The sequence below is a fragment of the Rousettus aegyptiacus genome, unplaced genomic scaffold (genome assembly GCF_014176215.1).
Source record: "Rousettus aegyptiacus isolate mRouAeg1 unplaced genomic scaffold, mRouAeg1.p scaffold_m13_p_7, whole genome shotgun sequence".
Lineage (NCBI taxonomy): Eukaryota > Metazoa > Chordata > Mammalia > Chiroptera > Pteropodidae > Rousettus > Rousettus aegyptiacus.
In genome coordinates, this window is record NW_023416310.1 from 57,023,042 (window position 1) to 57,034,208 (window position 11,167).

Here is an 11,167-nt window from a genome sequence, read left to right on the forward strand (position 1 = left end):
TGACCTCCTAGCATCCAAGAAGAAGGCCAGGCTCTGGGAAACGTCTCTGGAACTGGCCTTAGGGCACTAGAATAAATCCCAATGGGCCACCCAGTCCTTGGTTCTGCTGTAGGACCTATCCATTCTTTTCTCCTCTCTGAAGTCCCGGAAACTTTTCCAAAAGCTCCTCCCACCCCCTCCTCCTATCTCGATCCTGACACAGAGTAGATCAGAGCACATCAGGGCCAGGAGAGGCCTGATAAATTTGAGCCCCGTGCCCTTCCCCTCTCCATTCCATTTTGTAGGGGGGAAGCTGAGACCAGAGACGGGGAGGGACTTGCCAGGGATCACGGAGCCCAGGAGCCTACCTCTGGCTCCAGCTGACTTCATCAAAAACATTGCTTCTCCTGCTTTGAAGAGACTTAATAGTCACAAGACCCCTGGAAGCAGCAAAACTCACAGGGGTTGGAAGATCCCAACCCAACCCAATCCAAAGTGGGGGTGTCGACAACTAGAAGGAAGAGCTTGCGGTTATAGTGCTTCCTCCCACCAGCAGTCACCCAGGTGTCCCCAGACACCGAAAAGGCCAACCAAGGGTACTTGCCTTGAGAAAAAGCATCTGAACCTTCTCCAGCTCCAAGAGGGAGGGGCTGGCCTGAGAAGTTATGCATAGTCAACCTTAGTTTCACTATCTGTAGAAAGAGAGCAGTAAAAAATTACTACACACCTTATTGGGATGTTATAAAAACTTCACAAGATAGTAAATAAAATGTTTAGCAGGGTACAGAAATCACTTGATAAACAGATCATGTGGACGGATGATGGATCATGTTGCTATTATTATCTATAGGGCAACCTTTTACCTCCAGAACTCTGGGCACCAAGTTAGGTGCAGAGGGATAAAGGAACACAGGAAGCAAAGGGAGGACCCTCAAGTGACCCTCGCTAAGGCGCAAAAGCAAACGGTTGAATTGCAGACAGCATATGCCCCCACCAAAGGGCCTCTCTGACGTTCCTTCAGGGATTTAATAGGAGGTGGCCGGTTAGTTTCTGGAATGTCCAAGAAAAACAAACTGGTTATTCTGAGTGAAATTGCAGCCTAGCTAAGGCAGGCTAGGTCTGCTTTAAATTAAACACAGCATTTCTGAGATTCTTTTCCTCTCCTGGCCACTGCGGCTTAGTGGAGACATTACCTCACCTCACCTTCCTGCTCTGAGGCGGGGAAGCTGGCGGGTGCAGGCCTGGGGATGGGATGAGATGTAGGGGAAGGGATAGGGGCTGAGATCCCCACCCTGGGTCCTGGGGAACTGGAGGTGAGCAGGCCTTCCTTCTCCAACAACTCAGTCTCCTTCTGGACTGGGGATACTGGCTATTTGGGGATGTAAGGGTGCTCCCATGTGCAGTCAACCCTGTTTGTGGTATTTAGCTGAGGAATTACAGCATTTGCTAATATACTGCTTTCGTAGTATTTGGGGGGAAAAAAAAAAACTTGACTGCAGTTTTACAGGTTCAAGGCTGGTCTCTTTCTTGCCCCTGTCAAACATTTAAGCACTGGGTGGCCGTGCCTGCCAGCCCTTCAGCAGAACTGTATGCTTGGCTTGCAAGCTGAGACAGAGAAGCCAAGTTTTCCATGGGGGTATCTTGGTCAAGGGGTGGAGTTTGATTCTGGTTCTGGAAATTGCTTTTGGCCAGCCTTGCAGGCTGTGAAGTCTAGAAAATTACAGAGTGTTGGAGTCAGGTAGACCCAAAGGGGAGTTCCAACTCCCTTAATGAAGTTTACCTAATCTGACTTGGACCTTGCATATCCTCATCTTTCAAATGGAGGTAAGGATGCCTACCTTTCAGGGTTATTATGTGTATTACATGAAATTAAGTGTGTTCGAAATTCTTTTGTTTCAAATGAAGTATACCCAAAGTTCTTTGGTTATGAGAAATAGAAGCTTCCTCAAGCTGCCTTATGCCAAAGGGAAATGTTTTTTATGGATCAAAAGACTTTCATGAAAACAGCCACCAGGCTTCTCAGAGAATGGAAACCAGGAACTGGAAAAGGGATTTGCAGTTTCTCTCTTCCTGCTGTCTCCACATGTCCTGGGGAACCTGCTTCTCTTGGGACCTCAGTGTCAGCCTCCTGCTGCAGACCAGCTTTCTCTCTCCCAATTACTCAAAGCCCAGGCTTGCCTTTATATCATTTCCTCATGCTAGATCCAAGGTGAGTGCTCGGTAAATGACAAGCAGTTTCTATTGTGTTATTTTGGAGTATATGTCAATATTAATGTGCTGAATATTCCGCTTTCCCCTCCAGATCGACTCCTCCTTCTTTTCTACTTTGCTCTGTCCCTGGAACCGACCTGTATGAACTACGTCAATTGAGCTTCCTCAGCTTCTGGGCTCTGGGTGAGTTCGCTCACAGTGGGCACCAGCAGAGGACAGGTGGGTAGCAGGAGGGACCTGGCAGGACATCAATTGTTCTGGCGCCTTGTCCGTGGGGGATGGTCTGGCAGCAGCCTAGCCGGTTCCCATCCCGAAGGCCACAGCAACGCTCCGGCCACCCCTCCTTTAGCTACAGCCCTCTTTGTGTTCTTGTGACCAGTTCCTCTCCTGTCCGTCCAAGCTGACCATGGAATTGACTCTCCACAGTTACTGTCCTGGAGGTGCCGCGCCATCTCTTGTTGTTCTCCCTTCATCTTGCCCGCATCTTCGTGAATCGTCCATTCGTTTTATTCTCTCCAAAGACAAACTCGTAAATTTGAGTGTCCATCTTGCTCCTGGTGGGACTCTGATGACATATTAAGATCGAGGGGGAAGACAGCTTTGTCTTCTCGCCTCACCTCCCACTCTGGTTCCTGTGGGAAATGTACGAAAAGCTAGAAGCTCTTTGAGATAAGCATTCAAGTAGGATATGCAAAATTGGGAAGATACCCAGAATTCTGCTAGAAGTGAAAAATAATATGTGTGCTCTGGGTAGAATTACTTCTTTTATAAGAAACTGTCTATTTTCCTGGAAGAATATGATACACATAAAAGAGTTGAAATATGCTCAGTTTAGTCAGAGCCTTCTTTCTTTCTGAGGACACGGCTGCCTAAAAGTGAGCATCATACAAGTTGTGAACAGAGACTATTTTTTGTCAACTTCTCTGTGTTTTTCATTCCCAAATTTAATGGAATGGTCACTAGGATCTCTGTCTTTTCCTTTCCTTTTCTAGTTGGCTCATGCACAACTCACAGTGGGCTTTGACTATAACAATAGCCTATGACAGACCTTCCCATCTCTGGTCTCTCTTGCCCAGTCTATTCCACAGCTTGCTGTCAAATTTGTCTTGGTTTAACACAGGCCTATGCATGTCGAGTCCCAGATCAAAAATATTCCACGGCTTCCTGTTGAAGTGTCTGCATGCTTCAGCCTGACATGCAAGGCCTCTGCAGTCTGTTCCCAACTCAACTTTCTGGCCCATTCCAGGAACTTCACACTCCTAACAAATCAGATTCTTCACTGACCTGCCAATCCTTGCTCCCCACCCTCTCCATCTATTCTTTAGCATGCAGTTCCGGTAGGGCTTTCCTGCCCACTCAGCCAGAAGCAACTTCTCACCTTGAAATCCTGCCATTCAAAAGAGAGCATTCAGAAATTGAGGAGGAAGAGTTGAAGGAAGGATAACTGAGTTCATACACCACTTAAAGTGCCTATGCTTGCTCACCTGGATGTCACTCATGTCACTCAGAGGACCTTCTGTGTGACTCCCTATGCGTATTCTGTGTGACTCCCTGTGCGTATGTGGAAGCACCTCTATCCCAGAGGAGCTGAGGGGAGACCCTGCAGCTCCAGGTAGAGTCATCTCCTCCCCAGGCCTCTCCACTGTCTGGTTCTATCACATGCTGGTGCCAGTCGTTTCCCTCTTCACAGACAAACTTGGGAACACTGGTTTTCTCATCTGAATGCTTGGGTCAAAGGTTAAGAGGAAGTCTCATGGGTGCATGGAGACTGGGTTGGTCTTAGTTCACTGGACTCGTAAGAGAGCACCAGGGAGTGGTTTCCCCAGGAGGTGCCTTCCTGGCATGACCTGTACATCTTCAGATGGGGTGTTTTGCCTTGGCCTTATGAGTGCCAGGAGACTTTGTGTCTTTTTTTACCCATGTACAAATCCCAAGTCTTCTGCTGCTTTTGAGATTAAACTTCAGCTGGTTTCAACCATTTTTGGTTACACACACACACACACACACACACACACACATCTTTGAGTACTGACCACATTACAAAGGCCTTCATAAATACCATGACGATAAATACCATGAAGTTAATTTTTCAGCGATTAATTTATGCATGCATTAAGAAAACCATAGACCTGTAAGTTTCTTTTATCCTTGAGAAAATTCCTTAATAATCAGTTAACCTTTAGATTGTGATTGCTTAGAAAGAGGAAACAAAAATAATTTAAATTGGAAATTTTTAAGTGTCTTTTTTTTAAAAGAAAAACTACTTATCCTGGGAACCATTATAATTTACTAGCAACAAATAATGTCAAACTAATTTAAGTTTCTTTATTTGTAGAGTCATCAGGCTGAATAAAGATCAACTATAGATAGAGAATCGAAGGTTAGGTGTTGCGTATCAGTTTCCACGGGCTTCTCATGTGAAGCTTCTCATAATAGCTGGGATAGTCATTAGTGCTGTACACAAATATTCAGTTTCTCCTCTTCTTGTTCACATAGTAGGGTTGCATTTTCTCGCCCTCTCTGAAGTTAGATGTTATCATAGAAAAGGCTTTGGCCAACAAAATATGAGCCAATGTTCCAGTTAATATTTGGATGAGCACTTGCAGACAATAAATGAAGCCAAATCTGGACAGCATTATCAGGCCTTCCTCAGGCCAGCTAACATTTAACCTGTGAGGTTAAGTAAGAAAACAGACAAGAAAGTGTACTGAGGAAAGTAATAAAAATTACATAGACATGAGGGTGACAGAGACTACTATCTGTTCTCCCCTCCTTTCTTGTATTAATAAATTTAGTCCCGAGATTTAGCTGTGCTCACAGCCATCCAACTAGAGACTTTATTTCTCAGTCTCCCTTGTAGTAAGATATGACCATGTGACTAAATCTGAGCCAATAAGATGTGAAGCAGAAACAATGTGTGCCATTGCCAGACCACGTTATTATCGGTAAACTGTCTGGCCTCTGTGTTCCTTCTGTCTTGTGGACTGGGGTGTGGCCATGGTGCTGGTGAGTGAGCAGTTTGGACAATGTAGATGGAGAAACCCTGAGAGATGATGGAGCCACAAGAGGAGGAACTCGATCCCTTCCAACAATGTCTTTAAACCAGATGGCTTATCTTATACACCTACCTACTTCTTAGTAGTTTCATGGGAGACACATGAACTTCCATTTGTTTAAGCCATTGTGTTCACTGTATTTCAAGGTATCTTACTGCAACCTCACTTGCATCTTTACTAATATGAGGGGTTATTAACTTTTTAGTCCTAAGAATATTCTTCAGCTTCTTGCCTCTGAAGATTAATGTGGAAGAAACTTGCGGTTGACTCTATTGGCATACTTTTTTTCCATTCCTTCAGTCAGTCAGCTCATCAGTCAGTCCATCAATGTTTATTGAAAGACTCCCAAGTGTCAGGTGCTATACACAGGGCTGGAGACAAAACAGTGAACAAAACAGATGTGGGAGCCACTCTCATGGAGCTTCACATCTAGTGGGGAGACTAACATTAAAGAAATACCACAAATACACATCCAACCATACATTGTGATATGTGTTTGAATTGAAAGTGTGTTGAGTCTTACAAGGATATAGCGTATGTGTGTGTGTGTGTGTGGGGGGGGGTGTCTTCATTTAGTTTGGAGAACTCTGGAACGCCTTCCTCTTAAGAGACACTTTTATGCTAAGACCTGAAAAATGTGTGGGAATTAACGAAATGAAGAGATGAGGAGAAGTGTTCCTGCAGCATAGGCCAAGTCCTACAGGGGTTATGGGAACCCCAATGTTTTTTTTTGGGTCTGCCTGCCTGCATGCATAAGTAGGAGTTTGCGGCAGAGAAAGAAAATATACTTTAATGTTGAATTGGCCAATACAAAGACAGGGAGCATGTGCTCTAAACAAACTGACTTCCCGATGACATGTAGATTACAGATTCTACGAGGCAAAATCACAAGACACTGTGTGAGTTAAGAGTTTGGGTTATTCTAGAAGTTGATTGGTCAGAGGTGAGGTAAGAGTGATAAATCTTTTCTTTAGGTCTTGAGGACAGTTCTGAGGTCTTTTCTAGGGTCCTTCTGTCAGGTCTCATGGGAAAGCAGTCAGGGGGTCGTTCCACCTTAGGGGTCAGGAGCTGAAACATAACGTGGATCGAGTTGTTCTCTTTAATCTGAAAGAGGTCTGGAACATGTGACCATTAGTCAGGTCCAGGCTACTGTCTTCTCCTGCCTTGGGGGTTGCTGATTATCTGGAGGAAAGGCTAGGTTTGCGAGGGGAGGTGAGAGAGAGGGAGGGAGTGCTAGGATTTAAAATTAATTTTACTCAAAGTCATAAGAAGAAGACTCTCAGTTTCAGAGGTAAGAAAGAAGTTGGTACTTCAGGCACAGGAAAGTTAATGTGGCCAAAGGAAGGCAGATATTGAGGACAATGGCTTGAATCAGGTCAGGAGGGAGAGAGATATAGAGGCCCAATCTTGCAGGACCTTGGAGGCCATCTGTGGTAGGCAGGATTCTAAGATGGTCCCCAAGATTTCTGCCCCCTGTATACACACCCTGTATAATCCCCTCCCCTTGAGTGTGGGTGAGGTCTGTGAATACTATGGGATGTCACTCTTGTGATGGTTACATTATATGGCAAAGGTGGAGGAATTTTGCCAATATAATTAAGGTTCGTAATAAGTTGATTTTAAGTTGAGCATAATGGAAGCATAGGTGAGCCTTTTCAAAGAAGATATGTAAGGCACTCACAAAAGGATAAATACTGTATGATTCTATTTATATGAGGTACTTAGTGAAGTTAAGTAGAATGGTAGCTGTTAGCAGCTGGAGAGAGGGGGAAGTGGGGAATTATTGTTTAATAGGTACAGAATTTCCATTTGGGATGATGGAAGAAGTTCTGTAGATGGATGGTGGTAACGAATGCACAACAATGTGAATATATTTAATGTCACTGAACTGTATACTTAAAAATGGTGAAATGGTATATGTTATGTGTATTTACTACAGTTTAAAAGGTCTAGATGTCAGATATAGAAAAAGCAGCAGAGATGTTCTCCTGTTGGCTTTGACAGAGCAAACTGCCATGTTGCAGAGAGGGTCATATAAGGAACCCGAGGCAGCCTTTAGGAGCTGAAAGTCAGTCCCACAGCAGCAAGGAATTGCATTCTACTGACAATCGGTGAGCCTGAAAGAGGACCCGAGCCTCAGATGAGCTCATGGCCCAGTCAACACCTTGATTGCCGCCTTGTGGGACCTTAAGCAGTGGACCCAGTTTAGTCATGCCTAGATTCTTGACCCCACGGGAACTGTAATATTATACATATGCATTCTTTTAAGTTGCTGAGTTTGTAGTAATTTGTTATGCAGCAGTAGGAAATTAATATAACATGCTATGGGTTTAGGAGCTTATCCTGTATCCAAGGAGAACCTATGGGATACTTTAAGAATGAGAGTGTCAAGACCAAATTTATACTTTCGAAAGATCATGCTGGATGCTTTAAGGAGGGTGAGCATGGGAGCGGAAACACTATGTGGAAGGCTACTGAATAGCTGAGGCAAGAGGTGACACAGGTGCTGGGACTCCACCGGTGGCAAAGAATGTAAAGAAATTGACCAATTCAAAATATACGCGGGAGATAAGCAATAGGATGGGAAGGCAGAGGGCAGTGACGGAATGGTCAGTGATGTCTTCTAGGGTTTAGGCATGAGCAGCTATGTTGAGGAACTCAAAAAGAGAAAATGTGTCCACAGGAAGTGCTTTCCTGGAACCTTTCATGGGAATTCTCTGTGCTCGTTTGGCTGCAAGTAACAGAAAATCCAAATGATTGGGCTTAAATTATAAATATGTTTAATTGTATCATAGAACAAAAGCCTGCAGGTACGAATTCCAAGTTTGGTTCAGCAGTTTGCAGAAAAAGGAAACTATGAGTGACATATTCTTTAATCCGGCCTTAGCTAGAAAAGTTTTATTCAAGTTCAAGGGTACAAGACTCAGTCTCCAGTTAATGAATAACCTTGACAGGATGAAAGTCTATCAACACAAGTGCTTTAGGAAGACAAGTCTTGAGTCAGCCATCATATATATTAGATAACAAAAATGTTATCAAAGTCCAGCACTGGCAGATGTCCTTTCTGGCACTCACCCTCTATCTTGATAACATCATTTGCCTCACCCTGAGCTCTTTTGTGGTCCCACCCTGCCAAACCCAGCAAACAGGCTCCTCCCAACCAGTGCAGTATCCTGGCCTAGCTCCATCAAACCCACAGGGTTTGTGCAGTCCTCACAGGGGATTCTCCTTGAATGTCTGGCATTGATGGCCAGGCGGGCTTGCATTTCTGAGCCTCATGGCACTTAAACAACCAGAAAGACATTTCTTGGCAGACTACCAGCTCCAGGATACTGCACAGAAAACAGACTGAAGCACACTCCAAGGCTTCCTGTGACCACTCCTTCAAGGCTGTGAGAGATTGGAGAGATTGCTGTTTTGCCTAAAACATAGACACAAATTCAGACAGTAAAGCAAACAGAGGAAACAGAGGACTACATTCAAAATTTAAAAAAAAAAAAGGTACAACCCCTTAGAAAAGTTTTAATGAAATGGAAATAAGCAATTTAGCTAATAAAGAGTTCAAAGTAATGGTAATAAAGATACTCACAAACTCAAAAGAAGAATAAATTAACACAGTGAGAACTTCAACAAAGAGATAGAAAAAATATTTTTAAAGTCCTAAACAGGAGTTACAGAGCTGAAGAGTACAATAATTGTACTGAAAAATGCACTAGAGAGGTTTGGCAGCAGACTAGATGAAGCAGAAGAAAGAATCAGTGATCTGGAAGACAAAGCAGTGGAAACCACCCAAATAGAGCAGTAAAAAAAAAAAAAAAAAAAAAAAGAATTGAAAAAATAAAGATAGTTTAAGGGACCTATGGGACAATATCAAGCAGAATAACATTCACATTATAGATGTCTCAAAAGGAGAGGAGAAAAAGGAAGGGATAGAAAACTTATGTGAAGCAATAATGGCAGAAAACTTCTCTAACCTGAGGAAGGAAACATGTATCTAGATCCAGGAAACTCAGAGAGTTTCAGACAAATGAACTTGAAGAGATTCACATCAAAACACATTACAATTAAAATGTCAATGGTTAAACATAAAGAGAGAACCTTAAAAGCAGCAAGAGAAAAATAACTTGTTATATACATAGGAACCCCACATAAGATCATCAGCAGATTTTTCAGCAGAAAATTTACAGGCCAGAGAGATTGGCATGATATACTCAAAGTGCTGAAATAAAAGTTGCAACCAAGAATATTCCAGTCAGCAATATTATCATACAGAATCAAAGGAGAAATAAAGAGTTTTTCAGTCAATAAAAAATAAAGAAGATCACCACAACTAGATTAACCTTAAAAGAGACGTTAAAGGGTCTTCTGCGAGCTGAAAAGAAATGGCATTAATTAGTAACAAGAAAACATAAAAAAGTAAAACTCTTACTGGCAGGTAAATATGTAGTAAAGGTAGCTGACTAGCTAATCATAATGCTAATATGAAGATTAAAAGACAAAAGTAGTAAAAATAATTATAACTACAACAATTATTTAAAGGATATCAGAATAAAAAGGTAGAAAAGGTGACATCAAAAACATAAAATGTAGAAAGAGGGAATAAAAATGTAGAATTTTAGAATGTGTTCAGTCTTAACTTGCTATCAACCTAAAATAGACCAGTAGAAATATAGGCCAATTATGTGAGCCTCATGATAACCAGAAAGCGAAAACCTATGGTAGGTACACAAAAGATAGGAAGAATGGGATCTACACATAACATGAAAGAAAGTTATCAAACCACAAGGAAAGAGAGCAAGAAAGGAACAAGAATAAATACAAAAGAGCCAGAAAACAATGAACAAAATGGCGAGAAGTATATACCTGTTTATAATTACTTTAAATGTAAATAGGCTAAATTCTCCAATCAAAAGATATAAAGTGGCTGAATGGATAAAAAAACAAGAACCATCTATAGCTACTTGCCAGAGGCTCATTTTAGATGTAAAGACACACACAGACAGAAAGTGAAGGAATGGAAAGAGATGTTTCATGCAAATGGAAATCAAAAGAAAATCAAAGTAACAATAGTTATATCGTACAAAATAGGCTTTAAAACAAAGACTGTAATAAAATATAAGAGAAATATTACATAATGACAAAGGGATCAATCCAACAAGAAGATATAACATAAGAGCACTTGAGTATATAAAGCAAATATTAAGAAACTTATAAGGAAAAATTGACAGCAATACAATTATAGTAGGAAAATTTTATACCCCACTTACAGCAATGGATAGATCATCTAGATAGAAAGCCAATAAGGAAGCATTGGCCTTAAATGATATGTTAGATTATATATATATATATATATATATATATATATATATATATATCTCAATGTTTATACCTATATCAAAAGCAGAATACACATTCTTCTCTAGTGCACATAGAACATTCTTCGAGATAGATTCGAGATAGATCAAATGTTAGGCCAGAAAACAAATCTCAGTAAATTTAAGAAGACTGAAATCTTAGGAAGCACCTTCTCAAATCACAGTGATATGAAATGAGAAATCAATCTCAAAAAAGAAATTGGAAAAATCACAAATATGTGGAGATTAAATGATATGTTATTGAACAACCAGTGAGTCAATGTGTAAATTAAAGTAAAAATTTAAAAATACCTTGAGACAAATGAAAATGAAAACACGACATCCCATAAATTTTGGAATGTAGCAAAAGTATTCCTAAGAGGGAAGTTCATAATGATACATGCTATCTCAAAACAAAACAAAACAAGAAAAATCTCAAATGACTCTATTTTTAAAAATCTCAAGTTTAACTTTACATCCAAAGGAACTAGAAAAAGAAAAACAAACAAAGCCCAAAGTTAGTAAGCAAAAGGAATTTAAAAAGACCAGAGTGGAAATAAAGGAAAC

General features: G+C 41.4%; 1 long non-coding RNA gene across 2 annotated transcripts; it reads left to right on the forward strand.

Moving 5' to 3' along the window:
* Positions 1 to 1,201: 1,201 nt before the first annotated feature.
* Positions 1,202 to 5,109, forward strand: LOC118605449. 2 transcript variants are annotated; one of them, XR_004952163.1, is made up of 3 exons: positions 1,202 to 1,803; positions 1,885 to 2,188; positions 2,282 to 5,109. It is a non-coding gene; the product is annotated as an uncharacterized LOC118605449 (long non-coding RNA). The 2 variants fall into 2 exon arrangements; XR_004952162.1 differs by having other exon boundaries at positions 1,202 to 2,188.
* The last annotated feature ends 6,058 nt before the right edge of the window (positions 5,110 to 11,167 follow it).